This window comes from Pleurodeles waltl, chromosome 10 (assembly GCF_031143425.1).
Source record: "Pleurodeles waltl isolate 20211129_DDA chromosome 10, aPleWal1.hap1.20221129, whole genome shotgun sequence".
NCBI lineage: Eukaryota > Metazoa > Chordata > Amphibia > Caudata > Salamandridae > Pleurodeles > Pleurodeles waltl.
In genome coordinates, this window is record NC_090449.1 from 46,313,745 (window position 1) to 46,331,893 (window position 18,149).

Below are 18,149 nucleotides of genomic sequence, written 5' to 3' on the forward strand. Positions count from 1 at the left end.
TATGGCATCTCAAGTAGCTTCGAGCCATGCTGTTGTGTTCAATTTTTGCTTGCGGTACCCTCAAGTGCCTTTTGAGCAATTTAGGGTGTTTTGTATAATTTTAGCAGCATGTTTCATTTTTTTTTTTTTATTGCATAATTTCGCACAGTTCTAATGTGACTCTACCACTTGGTGTACATTTACTTTCAATAGTGCCATTCTTCCTGATTTACACCAACTTTTAAGTGTATTAACTCTTGATTTTGCTCACCCAGTGACTAACAGCAAATAAATGCTATTGACCATTTATATCTCTGTGGTCATCTATTGGCTCAATGTCATGAAAATCACTTTAAAAAAAATCCTTGGTTTGAAAGGCAGAAGCACTAAGCATTCTGGGACTTGTAGTTTCTTATTAATATTTGACCTGATATTTTTTCTGTATTTTTCCGCAGTAAGAATGGGTCTACAAGTCCCAGCATCTTTACCAGCCACCACAATATGGTCCTTCAAAGAGTGATAATTCGGCGGCAGATTGCTGGGCGCGCAAGAACCGACCCTCTGGAAAGCTTGGCCTGAACCTAAGAAGTGAGCCAAAGTCAATGAAGTTCGGAAAACTTATAGAATCAAGCCTTTCAAACTTACCTTATATTGAGATTACAAAGGGAACAAGGGTGGTCTGAAAAATATTGGAAAAGTTACCTCACTCAAATTCCCCTTGATATAATTAAGCTATATTTTTTACTACCTATCAACACTGAAATAAGAGAAAGGCAACTTGGACCCCTACCCAAAGATCCTAAGTAAATAAAAAAAAAACACCCTCGTGATATGACGACATTTGACGGCTTCGTATTTCTGAATAGTCTTTCGTGTACAAGAGTGTTTTGTTCGGTGACCTGCAGGGCCTTTCAGGAAAGATGGTTTGTCACGAAGAACAACGTTTGGACAGCCTGTGTGATTTGTTTCCAGCACTTTCACTAGACTGCTCTTTAATTTCTTAAGTGGAATGTTGATATTCAAAATAGCCTCTTGGTGTCGCTGTTTACGCGCATACTTTTTTACCTGGCAGGTATTTCTTTATGATTTTACTCACTTCCAGACTCAAAACTTCACATTGGAGGCCAATTCTGGGAAGCTCTTCTTGAACAATAAAAAGCTTAACTGCTACAGAAAGGTTTTAAACGTTCCTCATTTCAGGACATCAGAATCGGTGGATCTACAGGCTTGCGAAGCGTTAAAACATCTGATACTGAAAATGATGAACTTGTAATTTAAGCAATCGTTTTATAGCGTAGCCTCTTGTCTGAAATGCTAACCACGTGTGCAATGCATTTTAAAAGAGCTAAAACAATTTGACATCATGCAGAAGTGTTTAACCTTATTTGCCTTACCCACAGGGCGTAGCTTCCATTGGTGCAGCATGTGCAGTGAGTGGTGGGGGGGGCCTACTGAACCTTGATTACTGCTGCATTTCACAGTTTAAACTGTGGCCAAGGGGCCATTTCCTTCCTTCAACTGGGGCTCACCACACACTGCTTAGGCCTCTCATGCCTTAGCATGTTGCTTTCAAGGCCACACAGGACCCTCCATGAAAAGAGCTGTGCCTTGAAAAACAAGAAACAAAACCGTGACTCGATAAAAAGGCTAATTCCATGTTATTATTTCTTCACCCATCCTCATGAGTGTGCTCTATAGACACTGGAAGTAGGGGTGTGACAGTGCTGCAGCACCCCAAAATTACCATGCTGTAGATCAGAAGGTGAATGAACAATAAAGATGTCTATAAAGTTTGTTTATATCTTATCACATTTTTAGGGTCTTCAAAGAGAGGAGGTCAAATGCCAAGCTATGTCTTCTCACAAATTGTTTATTCTTTTAAATGGAATATTGGTTTTACTTTTCTTTCTCTGACTGCAAAGTGAACTATGTGACAATCTTGCAGGGTACAGGGTGTGAAAGGAAAGGATGTAGGTTGGATTTATTCTCAAAACACATTTAAGTACCTGTAAATTAAGGCCCATATTTACCACAAAGTCACACAACTCAATGCAGCAAGCCCCCTTACTGTGCTGCGCTGTGTGAAATGGAAGGGATGTGCCATGTTTACCATTATATGGAGCATTCCTGTCCTTTTCTAATGCACTTTTGTCTGCCTAGGCCAATTCAGACACCCTAGCTCACGATGCCTGTGTTGTCACATGATTGTTTTGTGCAAAAAGGGACACCTTCCTGCACAAAAACAATCCACAGAGGCAGAAATAAAGATATTGATTTTAATAATTTCAAAACAAAAAAGATGCATCGTTTGGTGATGCATAGAATACTAGATATTCGCTGAAACCTGTTATCATTCTGCAGCTGAATGGGTGAGGCTCATTTGGTACACACGTTTGGCAATGCTTGGATTGTTCTCTAGCCTATGACTTCAGTGATGTAACATTGATGCAGTGCACACAGTGCTTAATTTGTAAATAAAAACGTGCTGGTGCGCAAAGCCCTCCTGGTAAACCCGCGGCTGCTGAAATTAAATGTGGGAACAAGGAAACTGAGGCAGAGTAATCCTGAATCCATCTCGGGCCTCTTCAATCCTTATAAAGTTACTCCCTGCCCCTTCAGCTCACTTTTGTAGATTTCTGCTTTCTACCTTTGTGACGCTTTTTCGTTTTTCTCTTCCTCCGTCTTTCCCATATGTGTCTTTTGCTCGTAGCAAATGCTTGAGGCAGAAGAATAAGCCCCGGCCCTAAAAAATAAGTGCCAGTGCTCAGCACCGGAAGCACCAAGCACAAATTAAGCACTAGCGCACACTCTGAAACCTGTTCCAGCCCCACTGGTCAGTGCCCATGCTGTCTCCGAACGCCATCGTGCTCTGTGCACATGGAGTCCTATTAACAGCGCCCCCTGCCCCTGTAAAGGCATAATGTACATGTGCACTGTGAACATACTTCACAGAAGCCAGACCAGGCATCAGTGTGCACTTTAGACATGGGCGATGTACCCAGTGCACTCGTGTATTTCCGGTGTCCGTGCACGCGCTGACCTCTCAAGGAATCCCGTGCCCGAAACCGGCAGCTCGCGCGTATTTCTGATGGCCCTTCTAGTACTTGTCATAGCGCTGGCAGTAAAACGTCACACCGCCTTCTATGAGTCATTTTGTAAGTCTGGCAAAGTGCGGCATGCGGAGGAAATAACTTTTTTTGGTGGGGGACTGTGGGCGCAGAACTCGAACTGGTGCTCAGCTACAATGTAAACTTTGGGGGTACTCACTAAACATACAGGGAGATCGTCCCTTGGCCAGCATTAAAGACACTCCCTAGACAGCGTGGCAGCACTGCAGAAAGTGAAGTCGAATGGCATCTGTCCCTCTTTACGCCATGTCTTTGTGGTTCCCTCCATATAATTCTCCACCCGGGTGGCTTTCTGCTAACTCCCAGAAGCCACCGATGGAGGTCTATCTGGGCTGCGGAAAGAGATAAGTAACGCACTGGCCCTCACACAATAAATGGACTCCTTGGGTTCTTACATTAACCCTTCATTGCACACGCATCTCTGTAGTGCGCCGGCGCATCCCCTATGGCACCTGGACTCTGTGCTGTATATATGGGTGCTAAGCTCCGTACACGGGAGCTGATGCACTGAAAGGCACCCGGGTTTAAGTATAAGAACCATGCTTGGACCAAACTAAACATGCTAAAAGATGGTTCCTTTTCAACACGTCTTTAGACAAATTAAATAGCTGCCCCAATCTTGGAGTTTTAGAGCTGACAACACTTCACCCCATATATAATTACTCCCAAATCCATTCATATATGTAAAGCGCTCTGGTGTAGTAAAGACAGAGTCTGCGAGATAGATGACCATTAATGAATGAATGAATGAATGCTGAAGGTGTCTCTTCGTAAATAATGCAAAATAGAAATGTATATATTACAATTGGAAGACATTGATGTTCCGCGTTATTTCCTGAGCCCCCTCAAGGAATGTCCTGCCGCGGCGGTATTTCACACCAAATGTCCCAATCAGTTTCCATCAAGGCCTGGCATGCAAACCCCTTCCCCCTCCCCACCCCTGCTCCTGACAATCTACTCATCCTGTGCTGAGCGACACCGCATGGGTCACCGTCCTGGGGGGTGAATGGTCGTCGCGAGAGGGCGGGGTTGGGGTGTGGTCTTGGAACAAAGTGAAATGGAGCCAGATCTCTCCAGTTTCCTCAGCCCTTCAAAAGTGGGGCAATGGCCCAACATTCAGGGTATCCGGTAGAACCCCACGGTGGAATCCATGACTGCGGGTCAAAGGGACATCCTCGAAGGCCGGGAGCAGGGAGGGCCGATGAGGTGCGTGTAAGAGAAGAAAAGCAGAGGAAGAGCCAAAAGAAAACACGAGTGAGGTAAGACAGGGCTAGGAATAGGGAAACCCAAAAGTTCTAGCGGGGTACCAGGCAGTGCTTAATTTGTAGATAAAAAGGTGCCGGTGCTCAAACCCCTCCTTAAACACGCGGCTGCTGCAATTAAATGTGGGAACACAGAATACTGAGGCGGCGTAATCCTGAAGCCAGCTCGGGTCTCTTCAATCCATCGAAAGCCAGTCCCTGTCCCTCCATCCTTTTGTGAAGCTTTTTCGTTTTTCTGTGTCCTTTGCTCGCAGCAAATGCTTAAGGCAGAAGAACAAGCGCCGGCCCTCAAAAATAAGTGCCGCTGCACAGCACCGGAAACAACAAGCACAAATTAAGCCCTGGTACCCGGGGAGGGCCTAACCAGCAACAGAAATCCGTCTTGGCACATTCTGTCGTCCCAGCCCCGGTTCTGTGTAGTTTCAGCGAATGCAGTGACTGGGCACTTACACACAGCCCTTGTACCCAGGGCCTTGGCCTCCCTTTCTGCTTTATAAAAGTATATTTTTCAAAGTGTTCCTAGTGCACACGCGGTATGTCACTAGAGATCAGCACAATGATGTACACTCAATAATAAGGGCCCACAGCGCTATTATGTGTCGACGTAATAAACATAAGATTGATCTGGATGTCAACAGCAAATCGTAGCTGGTAAATGTCGTATCTTGCTCATTTCATATAAATCCATTCTTAAAATGATCACAGACAAAATCCAGACATCTCAAAGCCTCACAGGCTCCTCAAGCGGAGGCTGCACAAGTGCAGAGAGATGTGCCTCGCACTGAAGCCTTTCACTCTGTTCTGACTACGTGTTTGGGTCATTTGTGCTTGGAGGTTTAATGTGCGTGTCTTCTTCCCAAAAGAAAGGAACATTGTGGACAGCGAGCCCGGTATTAGTCTCGTTGATCTGGCTTTGAATGTATGACAAAAAAATATGGGACCAATTCACAAAGATGAACTTAGACCTGTAGTCTACGGACCGATTCACAAAGATGAACTTAGACCTGCAGTCTACGGACCGATTCACAAAGATGAACTTAGACCTGCAGTCTACGGACCCAATTCACAAAGGTATAGCTACGCCTCAAATCGAAGTTTACCTTTGTGAATTGGGCCCTGGGTTCCAAAATCACCAGATTATACTTTTAGGTCCAGATTACCTGTGATTCACACAACAGAGCACTGGGTGAAACATTGTATTAGTATAGGGTTGGCGTAAACAGGGTTGGGAGCGAGGGTCCTCAGTGCTAAATATCTTTTGCTCATGGAAGATGATCATTAACTGCTGTTTGTGACTCTTGACAAAGCTTTGGGAGTCCTTGTATCCCATGAGCACCAGTTCACACTTTTAGTAAGTCTGGGTCTTAAACTGCCACCAAACTAGATAATGCGCATGTCTTAGTTCTATGTATTGAGATCCTGCACAGTAGCTTGGTGACTGGTGAATGGCTTCTGCAGCATAGAATCACCAAATTGCCTTAAAAGATAAACACAACCTTTTTAGATCTGGGGTTAGCTAAGACCTTTTGATTTTGCTAAAATTATATCTATGATATACTTATCTGCAGAGGATTTCAGCCAATCCTTTGCATCCAGTGGCTGCTATTATGTCCTTCACATTGGTACCTCGCCCACTGCAGCATACGCAAGAGGTCGGTCAGACCACTTCATCCATTGGGGGCTTCACAGTACTTGACAGCGTTTTGTCCTTTCACAAGGAGCACACCCACACGCAGACTAGCTACTTTCAGACAGTGCTATGGCAAAGTGTGCCTTTTGAGAAAAAAAAAGTACATGGCCAATATTTCCAGGACACAAATGCAAAAAGTAGTGAAAGTGAAAGTCGCTCGTTTCTTATTTTTTTCTACAGTAGCATCGAGACTGGTTTGAATATGACTTGTCCTTGTCTGTATCACTCTGAGCAAAGGATCAATGGATTATAATCTGTACCACAATAATTGCAAATGGTTACAAATAATTCAAGCATCCTAGCCTTCACATTTTTAGGTTTTGTCTGAAACAAGTGCATGCGCTGTCGCTGCGGGGCCCTTGTAAATAAAAAAAAGAAAAGTGCTTAGAGGTCACCAATTACTTACCAAACTTACATTAGTTGGCTTCCATGTCACTGTCATTTCCGTGCTTCCCATTGGGCATCGCCACCTGCTATCAGTTTGCTGTTAACATGGCGCATGGAGCAAGTACAGTTTCCTGTCTGCGATCAGTGTCCTTCCATGTACACATGCTTGCCTAGGTTTGTTATTCTGTAATTAGGCTAGCACTCCATAAGAGTGCATGTGTCTGCAGGTTGCCTTCCATTCATCCCATCTACTTCATGGTGTTGTTGTTTACGCCATCCATCCCACCCCTTCTGCATCCCCGTTACTTTCCCCATCCGTCGCACACCCTCCAGCTCCCCCCCGCCTTCCACCGTCCTTCCCACCCTTATCACGTCTCTGTTGCATCCTCCATCCCTCCTACTTCCTTGCAGCTTCACCTCGTCAGTAAAAAAGCCCTGTGATGCGGCCTGTGCTGGCCCTGTCATGGTGCTTGTTTCTAATTGTTCAGCCATGCACGGACAAAGCCAATATATCTTGTTTAGGTGACTCCTAATGTCTTTGGCAATGCCTCTTATTTTTATCAATTAAACTTCGTAAGTGTAATAGGTATGCCCTGACGTGGGCCCCAGACTCACTGGGCCTTAAAAGACAATAATCACTGAGGAGGTCCAACAGGTCTGAAACTGGTGTTCGGATGCTTATGCTCCAGTTGACAGAGACCTTTACATGGCAGTACAGGCTGGACTCTTCCTATCAGAATAGGACCAAGACTGATTTGTGCAGTCCAATGTCCAGTGGTTCACTACATTAATGGCACAATGCGTGGACGAGGACTAGGATTCCGCCTATGAACCTGTAGCTGAGATTAATTCAAACATGCCCCCAGTCACTTTGTTTTTCTCAGTAAAGCAAAAATCCCAACATATAGGTTACCTTTCTGCTCCATAGCCAGGCTATGTATCATTTGGCTACTGTTAAAACAGTATCACATAGTAGTTTCTTGTATTTCCAGCGTCAGATGATCTCTCCAGATAAGCAACAACATAACTCTGGCATGGTAGAAATTGAGTTACTGTTTGACTGGGGTGTGAGTCCAGATCAAGCAGCAACCACAATACTATTCAGGGTAAGGCACAAGCAAACAACAAATTAACCTGTGCTCACCTCCTGGTAGCTTGGCATAGAGCAGTGAGGCTTAACTTAGATTTAGCCTTAGAGGAAATTTGTAAAGTATGCAGCACACAAAGAGTAATAAAGTGAAAACACAGCACAAGAAATATCCAGACACCAAATTAGGAAAACAGAGTAAATGTTAGTAAATTATTCAACATCAAAATGTTAAAATCAAATTAGGAGAACTGGAATAATTATTTTTAAAAGTTTTTAGTGAAAACTAGCTCCTATAGATGAAAGCTCCAGCCGTGCAAATCTAGCCACACAACATCCAATCAAAGTTAAGGCCAACTGTGACAGAGCACTGATTGCCAACAAGAAGTGGATTGGACATGGTCAGCGCTTACTTTCAGACTTTTGCCTGTCTTGACAATGTTGTGAGAAGGTAAAGTTCAGCGGGACAAGGCTGCAAGAGGAAGCATCATTGTCGAATGTCCTTGGTTCAAAGATGCAGTGAAGATTTCTACTTGCAGACTTAGTCGCCGAAATGGAATTCAAAATATCTCTGAAATGGATTTGCTTCTGTAAAGAGGAATGGAGCAGGAGAAGCCCCAAAGTCAATCTAACAGGCAATTCACCTCGGGCAGATAGGCAGGCAGGATGGGTCCCAGTTTCATCCTGGTTCCCAGGAGCACTCTGTCCAATGGGTGGAAATAGGCATGTTGTGCTACTAACGCTGTGATTTAACACCTAGAAAGCGTTCCGCACTGAAAACTCTTCACAAATGGCACCACACAGCGTGCCAGAGGGTGCGGCTACTTAAGTTGATTTTGCTGCTGCTCAAGTAGAATTTCTCCCCCAGCGGCAGCCTTCTGACTGTGAACAGTAGCAACCACCTAAGACTGGTCGCAATTGAAAATTCTCGCTGGGTGTCCTAGTGACTGAAAAGCACGCAGGGGATGTAAAATTCCTCTCACCAACTTTCTTTCTGTTTCTGTGTGCACATGAAATAAATTCCACCACGGGGCGACTGGCGGAATTTGGCCAGATCTTCACCTTACAAAACTACTGCTAAGTCACTAATATTCTAGTAATTCTCCCAGCAGAACAGAATATTTTGCCCACCCCTAATGTCAACTGACATGGCAGTTTAAAACTGCATTCAGAATGCAGTGGCATGACTGGGATATGTCTTAAAGTGCTACTAAGTAGGTGGCACAATAAGTGCTGCAGGCATACTGGTAACATTTAATTTACATGCCCTGGGTATATAGTGTACCACTCTACAAGGGACTTGCAAGTAAATTAAATATGGCAATTGGGTCTCAGCCAATTTTACTATGGTTAGAAGCGACTGCACAAGCACTTTAGCACTGTTTAGCAGTAGCAAAATGCACAGATTCCTAAGGACAACAAAAGAATATCAGCAAAAAGTGGGGGTTAAAAGTTTGGGGGTGACCCTGCAGGGAGGATCAGGTTGTACATGAAATTATTCTAAGAAAACAGGCCTTTTGCAGGTTTTCCCCAACTTTTTTCCCCTTTTTGGAGTATTAGCTGCTGCCTTTCAACTCTGAGAGTGCACTGATGCCTGCTGACAAGACCTCAGAGGCAGTGTTTTTTTCCCTTGTCTAAATTATATGTTGCATTGGATACACCCAATTGACATGGGTTGACTTATGTATAAGTCCCTAGTATATGGTACAGAGGAACCAAGGACATGTAAGGCTAGTTGTCCACATAGAGCTGCAACACTGGTTGTGCCACTCTATGTGAGACAAAGTGAAAACACAGCTTTCAGCTGCCATTGCAGACTGGAGAGACAGCATGCACTGCACACCTGACATTACCATTAATGTCAAAGTCCCTTAACTTACATGTGAGCCTCCTCTAAGACAGTCCTTTGTAGTCTTATTGCAAGGAGCTGTATATTGTTAAGAAAGACATATATTTTTGATATGTCTATACAGCAAAGCCCTAAAGTGTTGGCGTTTGCTGTTAACTTTAAATAGCCTTATAAAGTAATTGCAGAGTTAACAGTTGCCACTCCAATGCATCTAACTTCTGACAGAGGCTACCCAACTGTATCATGTAAGGGACATCAAATGCAACTCAATGGTGCAGTGGTTATTTATGTCCATTCAAATGCTGGCCACTTTTGTGAAAGTTTCTATACTTTGACCTAATAGTTAAGTGGCTTCAGGGAGGCACAGGGACTGAGACAGGTTTCAGCCCACTTGGGGAGACACATGAATGGCTCCCAGGCTAAGAACAAAGGCTGTTGCCACGCTGGATGTGTGACTCCAACCCACAGGATGGGCTGCAAACAGTGTTAGCCTGATAGATAGGTATCAAAGGCTGATGCCGCCTTTAAAGGGCCGGTGTGACAACATTCCCATGCAGGAAGTTCTTTGTTTATCCTGGAGAGGGTAGGGCCAGGGCCAAGGAGAGCAAACCCGGTTTAGAACCAGTTTTCCGTGGGCAACCTAGGTCTTCACACTTTAGGAAGCCCTCAGCCATGTTGGTTTTGGCATACAAAATGCACTCTGGGATAGCCAGATACCGCACATCACCAGACCTGTGTCACCAGGTACGAGGGGACGTACTAGTGCATTGAATAGTGACCTCGGGGCAACTGATTGGGATATAATGGGCACCCCTGGAACCTGAGATTTTAGTATTCGCTGGATTTGGACCAAGGGCAAGAAGAAGACCACTTTGCATCTTTTTGAAGTGCATGAAGAGAGGCTGCGATGTCGGAGCATCTGCACCATCTCTATCTGCACCCTCTGGGCGAGTATAGAGTTTGCACCCTGCTCTGTAGGCCTGTCCTGGAGAAAAGTTGATTCCCATCCCCAATTCAACGCAGAGCTCCCAAAAATCAAGTGTCTGATCCCCTGGAATGCACTCCAGAGACAAAAGAGTGTAAAGAGCCCAAAATGACAAAGTGGTAGCCGTCGCTGAAGTTATGCTGCTGCCAGTCGCTGAGCTCACCAACAAAGGAATCTGAGCTAGCCAAAGTCTGTACTTGAGTCTCCTGGACCCTTGAGGGCTATCGGAGACCAGATTAGTTAGACTATAAGGACACTAGCCCCCACTAAAGGTTTGCACCAGAACTGCTGTGTTGTACAAACAAAAGGTGTGCATCAGCACCCTTTTGACCCCTGCCAAGAGGACTTTGTAGGACTCTAAGATCCATGGCCAGAGTTGCCCCCACTCACCTGTGGACTGAGTACTCAACCAGAGTTTACCTCCATGGACCGCACAACATCTGGCGCTTCCACTGAATGTCCATAAGCCTGCACCCATCATTATCAGGACAGCTACATAGAAGTAAATGGTGGTTGTCCTATAAAGTTTGGAACATAATTCTAAGATGCTTTGGTGGCCAGGTAGCTGTCCAAAGTTTTCTTTCTAGACTCCTAGCCCTCTATCCTGTTGGATTTGGATGCCCAATCGAGGTTGGAATCGCTGAACTCAGTGTTACAAACTTTTACAAACTTGAAAAGTTTGTAAAGTTTTGTCCTGCCAATGCGTGTTTGCACTTGATTTAAAAGTTGTTAAATGCTTTAAAAAATCATATTTCCTGAACCCTCCTGTGGATGTTGGTCCTCAAGGACTCTTAACGATTCATAAAAATATGTCACAGACCTTAAAGCAGCATCCAACCACTTGGTATTACAAAATAGATAAGCCAAGAGCTCGCTAACAGTTTTGGTAGCCAGAGTTTGATGGTTATGTCTCTTTAAATTATTGATTTTTGATTGAGGTCTATTTTTTTTAATTGATGAAAAATATGGAGAAGATGTGTCCCTAAACTCACATGGTGACTGTCCCTGGTCCTTGGAGTCTGCCTAGGTTGGTGGGGAATGTTCTCAGCATTCTATTGTTAGGGTGAATGAAGCAGATTATGCGCGTGCACAGCTTCAGCTAATTTGCAGGTGATTGAGGTGTTTGCGAGATTTTAGGGGAGTTGGCGCACTCCAAATGTTGTTGAAGAAGGGGTTTGCGTACTCCGAAGTCTGATAGTAGGGAAGTTGGCAAACTTCACATGTGTGTGCCACTTGGTGCTCATAAATTGCCCAAATAGTTGTTGGTATATGGACCCTGAGGTATGTCTGAGTCTCCGGAGTATATTAAAAGTGTATTGAGACACTTAGTTTTTGTTGTAATTTGTCTATTTGGTAGGCCAATCGGGTGTGGTTGGCAAGTCGAGTTTGTTAGTCAAGATGAGCATAGGGTCTTTTTGCCTGAGATTTGGCAAGTCCTATGCGTGCCAGGACAGTATCCATTGATCAGTTGAGAGTAAAATTTAGAGGTCAAATTTTGCTTGCGAATCTGGGGAACTGAGAAAGAAGGATAGCTGCTAGAGCGAAAAGCTGTCAGTGAAAATCTGTAAGGTTCCTGAAGCGATTGTATTACCCTACCTGTAGTAAATAGACAAATTTGTTTTTTTGGTTTTGATGAAGTGCTCGCAAATAATTTCGCATTCGTTTTGAGTGTATTTGAGTTTAGGAGGACAAGCTGCAAGACTTTTTCAGCCGCTGTGTGTAAGTGTGACATGTTTTTGTGCTGCGATAGGTGGGTTAGTGAGAAGGATCGCAAACAGATAGGTGGACAACCGTGCAGCGCAATTGGTTGAGAAGGTAGGCAAAGACGATTGTTGGATTAAAAGTCACTTCCTGATTATTGATTTTTGACATAAATTTGTGAAAATGATGTTTTTCAAAGCTTTAAAAAGTGCTCTTAGAGGAGATGAATATATTCCAGCTGGCGTAGGAGAAATGTGTCTGCCAGAAGGTACTCCAGCATATATTGTAATTGAAGATAAAGATATCGGAGCATGCCTTTGGTTAAAGCATTGGTACAAAATCACAAGAAAAGAAGGGAGCTTAGCATTTCCTGACAATAGGACACTTAATTTGAGAATTTGAGACCGGTGATGTATAGTTCACAACCTCCACAGAGACCTGCTCAGTTTGAGGCATTAGGGATCTGGGAGCTAGTAGCCAGACAACAACAAGTGTTGAAATTAGAGACAAAAATGAGAAGAGCAGAGTAGTCACTAGCAGAAGCTAGGTGGGACAATGATCAGAGACAGTGGAGACTCGACACCTTACATGGTATTGGAATATTTCCTGCAATGTCTAAAGACAGTAAGGAGGATGCAAAGAAAGCTTTAAAGAGATCTAAAAAGAGTTTTTCTTCATCAGATGAAGAGCAAATATCAAAGGAATCTGAAAGGTCTTTGATTAATAATGAGGAATCAGATGATGATGAGTTAATTTTACACATATTGAGAAATCGTCCACCACCACTATATGTGGCACAAGAGAACGGTCCAACTACTAGTGTGAATCCTTCTGCACCAACACACGTTAACATATCACAGAGTTCAATACAGAGTAGTCTTAACATGATTGAGAGTTCCACACAGGTGAATCCTAACATGACACAGAGCTCAGTGTAGACTAGTCCTTTAGTACAAATACCAATGCAGAGCAGTCTAAATCAGTCGACAGATTCTGTACAGTTGCCACAACCTAGTGTTCCTAGGGTTTATCCAAATGTGCCAATTGTGGAGGCCACAACAAATCTAATAGGACAGGTTTACCAGAAACAAATGTTGATTCAGTCAGCGCCAACCCCACTGTTACTACCTCAAATGCAGAACACAGGTGTAATTCAGTCTCATAATGTAAATGCCAGAATAAGAACAGATGCAGTGTACATGTCACTATTGGTCCACCCGCACTGTTGTATGCCCAGGGTAGAAATGGTACAAATGGACAGGGAATCCTGACTCAGAATTTGGTGGGAGGAGGAAACAATGAAAATGCCAACATAGGTACACCTGTGACGCAGACTGCTGATGGAACAAGGTCATTGATAGAATTAAGTCCTTTCAGAGTCCCTCTGAATACTGGAGCCGGGTAACCTATTGCTGCTGATTCGAGGTCGATGACACCTCAACCTCTGAGTCCAGCTGTACAACAGCTACCTAGTACTCAGCCTAATAACATCTCATTACAAGGGTTGACAGCTCAACAATTAACCCAGTGGTTAGAAAAGCTGAATACCACACAATATGCTTTTAGTGGAGGGATATATATTAATTACACTAGGCGTTTGTAAGGAAATGCTTCCTTGGCATGGTTTACCCTCTGACTTTTTGCCTTTTGTTGATGTCAATTATGATTGAATGTGTGCTGGGACCCTGCTAACCAGGCCCCAGCACCAGTGTTCTTTCCCTAAACTGTACCTTTGTTCCCACAATTGGCACAGCCCTGGCACACAGATAAGTCCCTTGTAAATGGTACCCCTGGTACCAAGAGCCCTGTTGCCAGGGAAGGTCTCAAAGGGCTGCAGCATGTCTTATGCCACCCTGGGGACCCCACGCTCAGCACATGCACACTGCCTCACAGCTTGTTTGAGCTGGTGGGGAGAAAATGACTAAGTCAACATGGCACTCCCCTCAGAGCGTCACGCCCACCTCTCACTGCCTGTGGCATAGGTAACTCACCCCTCTAGCAGGCCTTACAGCCCAAAGGCAGAGTGCACTATACCACAGGTGAGGACATATGTGCATGAGCTCTATGCCCCTACAGTGTCTAAGCAAAACCTTAGACATTGTAAGTGCAGGGTAGCTACAAATAGTATATGGTCTGGGAGTTTGTCAAACACGAACTCCACAATTCCATAATGGCTACACTGAAATGTAGGAAGTTTGGTATCAAACTTCTCAGCACAATAAATGCACACTGATGCCAGTGTGGGATTTATTGTAAAAATACACCCAGAGGGCACCTTAGAGATGCCAATGAATACCAGTCTGACTCCTAGTTTCTGCCAGCCTGCCACAACCAGATGAGTTTCTGGCCACATGGGGAGAGTGCCTTTGTCACTCTGTGGCCAGGAACAAAGCCTGTACTGAGGTACTGAGTGGAGGTGCTTCTCACCTCCCCCTGTAGGAACTGTAACACCTGGCGGTGACCCTCAAAGGCTCATGCCTTTTGTTACAGCACTCCAGGGCACCCCAGCTAGTGGAGAATCCTGCCCCACCGGCCACTGCCCCCATTTTTGGCAGCAACGCAGGAGACGATAATGAGAAAAACAAGGAGCAGTCACCCACCAAGTCAGGACAGCTCCTAAGGTGCCCTGAGCTGAGGTGACCCCTGCCTTTAGAAATCCTCCATCTTGATTTTGGAGTATTTCCCCAATAGGAATATGAATGTGCCCCCCTCGCCTCAGGGAGGAGGCACTAAGAGGGTGTAGCCACCCTCCAGGACAGTAGCCATTGGCTAACTGCCCCCCTTACCTAAACACGCCCCTAAATTTAGTATTTGGGGGCGACCCTGAACCCAGGAAATCAGATTCCTGCAACCTACACAAAGAAGTAGGACTGCTGACCTGAAATCCCCTGCAGAGACGACAGAGATGACAACTGACTTTGTCCCAGCCCTACAGACCTGTCTCCAGACTCAAAGAACCTGCACAGCGACGTATCCAACAGGGACCAGTTCTTTGAAAGAACTCTCCCTTCCTGCCGCAAGCGTGAGACTTCTCACTCTGCACCCGACACCCCCGGCTCGAGCTCCAGAGAACTAACACTGCAGAGAGGACTCCCAGGTGACTGCGACGACATGAGTAACCTGAGTTGACCCCCCTGCGACTCCTGCAGAGAGGATCCAGAGGCTCCCCCTGACCCTGACTGCCTGGTAACAAGGAACCCGGCGCCAGGACCAAGCACTGCACCCACAGCCTCCAGGACCGAGACAAACAACCTTCCAGTGCAGAAGTGGCCAACAGGTGGCCCTATTCCTAGCCCAGTCCGTGGCTGACCCGAGAATCCCCCCCTGTACCCTGCCTGCATCGCCTAAGAGACCCCCAGGTCCCTCCATTGCTTCCTATACCAAACCAGACGCCTTCTTTGCACACTGCACCTGGCCGCCCCTGTGTCACTGAGGGTGTGTTTTGTGTGCCTGTTTGTGTCCCCCCCCCAGTGCTCTACAAAACACCCCTGGTCTGCTCCCCGAGGACTCAGGTACTTACCTGCCAGCAGACCAGAACCGGAGCACCCCTGTTACCCATGGGCGCCTATGTGTTTTGGGCCCTCCTTTGACCTCTGCACCTGACCGGCCTGTGTTGCTGGTGCTGTGACTTTGGGGTTGCCTTGAATTCCCAACGGTGGGCTGCCTATGCCCAGGAGCCTGACTGTGTAAGTGCTTTACTTACCTGCAAAACCTAACCAAACTTACCTCCCCCAGGAACTGTTGATTTTTGCACTGTGTCTACTTTTAAAATAGCTTATTGCCATTTTAACCTATACAGTGTGTACTACAGCTTTAATTCAAAGTTCCATACTTACCTGTGTGAGGTACCTTGCATTTTATGTACTTACCTCAAATCTTGAATCTTGTGGTTCGAAAATAAATTAAGAAAATATATTATTCTATATAACAGCTATTGGCCTGGAGTTAAGTCTTTGAGTGTGTGTTCCTCATTTATTGCCTGTGTGTGTAAAACAAATGCTTAACACTATCGTCTGATAAGCATACTGCTCGACCACACTACCACATAATAGAGCATTAGAATTATCTAATTTTGCCACTATCAACCTCTAAGGGGAACCCTTGGACTCTGTGCACACTATCTCTCACTTTGAGCATATACAGAGCCAACCTCCTACACCTCCAAAATACGACGTTCATTATCAATTCATCTTAATAAGATCCCCTCTTAAAGACTTCTAATGAATTACAATTTTGAGTCAAAAGGTTCATGTGTAAACATTTGCCACTGATAAGACATCTTCGGCTATGCTATATGAACAACCATCTTTAGATTGCTAAAATTAATTATTCACATTCCTGAGCTGACTAGAATGGCATGCCGTCTTAGATCAATGCTGAGAAACATACTGTGAGTGAAAACATATCTAAGTGGGCCATCCTTATATTTTGTTATTCAACAGCGTACAATGCTTTGAAATCTTCAGGGAAGTTCTGGAAATAAACATCTACATGTTATAAAAATTCTATTAAAAACCCACACTGAGAACACCCAGCAGCAAAAAAAATGGATTGTCCAACCCAGTGCTTTACTTTGTTAAAGAAAAGTAATTTAATATACACAGAAAACTCAATATTGCACAAGAAAGGCAACTGACATGAATAGTCCACTGGTGTGGGGCAAATGCTCCAGGATCCAATGTTCCTTTACCTTTACTTTCTCTCTGCCCACTTCTCCTTGGTTCAAATTCTGTCCGTCTGTTGATAAGTCCACTTCTGGGCTTAAAATGAGATGGAACCTTGGGCTGCTGGGTCACAGGCCATATGCAGTCTTCTTAGGATGGCACCAACCCTCCATCGCATTTCATTGATGTAGTGGCATCTTCTGCTTGTAAAGTTTGTTGCTGCAGCAGCACAGTCCGCTTGGGCATAGTCTATAGGTGCCAAAGCAGTGTGCTTAGACACAGTTTGTAGATACTCCCCTTTCTGACTGGAGCCTCTTATCGGCAGGCAGGTTGGATTCCATTCTGTTCAAGACTGGAGGACAGATAAGCTCCAGGTGAAGTTACCTCACCACTGGCTCACAGGCAGTCATCCACTCAGGAGGCAAAGCAGTCCTCTCTCAGTTGGTCATTATGGTCCCAAAGTTAACAACAAAGTCCCTGTGGTAACCAGTGAGTCCTAAAATACTGTTGATTATACTGTCCCACTCCAATTCTGACTAAATATTGGAATGCAATGGGCATGTCGTCCTGTTAACCACTTGATGTGCAAGATAGATTATAGTGGACTGTCCGATCTGGCACTTGGTTGCCTTGATGGTTAGTTCTAGTTCTGCACTCTGTATACAGCATCTTTAGGTGCTTCAGGTGGTCTTCCCATGAATATAGTGGAAGAGGTGCTGGAAAGTAGTAAGAGCATTTTCAAATCAAAGGGCTTTACCTTAAACTAGAACAACCTCTATGGTATAGACATACAGTCTTCTCCTTAGACTAGATGCTAAAACAATCGACCTGTAGCCAGGTGAAGTGCTCAAGTAATTTGCAGCACTCAGCTGGTCGACAAGCTCATCAGCTCTAGGAACTGTAATTGCATCTGTTTTAGGGACATCATTGATGTCTCTGTAGTCTACATAAAAGTGCACATCTGTGACCGTGCTTAAGTACCATCACATCTAGTCTAATCCACAGATTACGAGATCTCTCATTTTCTCCTAAGTCTAACCTCTTGGCCATCTCTGCCTTCTTATATTACTGAACTCGGTCACACATAAGATATGCCTTGCTTTTGACACAGTTACCATCTCCCGTACAATTTCATGAACATAGACAGGTGTTAACCCTGGAGTCAGTGAGAACAGGTGAGAAAATGGTCCTAGCACCCATTTTATCTGCTGCACAGACTTGAGATCAGAGGCAAATTGTGCTGATTCCACAGTTCCATCCTTCATGTTACTATGCCGTTAGTCAGAATGGAGCTCGTTGTCTTGCTCAACTTCATCTGGAATAGATGTTTATTGTGTTATCTCTCTGGAGACAAGGAATGAGCGTGACACCTGTGTCCATCATGTAGTTCACTGTACATACTTTCTACCCTATATTC

The 18,149-nt window shown here is 44.7% G+C and overlaps 1 long non-coding RNA gene across 1 annotated transcript in view; it reads left to right on the plus strand.

The window, feature by feature from the left end:
- Window positions 1-4,261: 4,261 nt before the first annotated feature.
- The window catches only part of LOC138260696 (uncharacterized), a 28,044-nt gene continuing 14,156 nt past the window's right edge, over window positions 4,262-18,149 (plus strand). Inside the window, exon 1 of the long non-coding RNA XR_011198927.1 lies at window positions 4,262-4,366. This is a non-coding gene — a long non-coding RNA (uncharacterized lncRNA). The remainder of the gene's footprint in view (window positions 4,367-18,149) is intronic.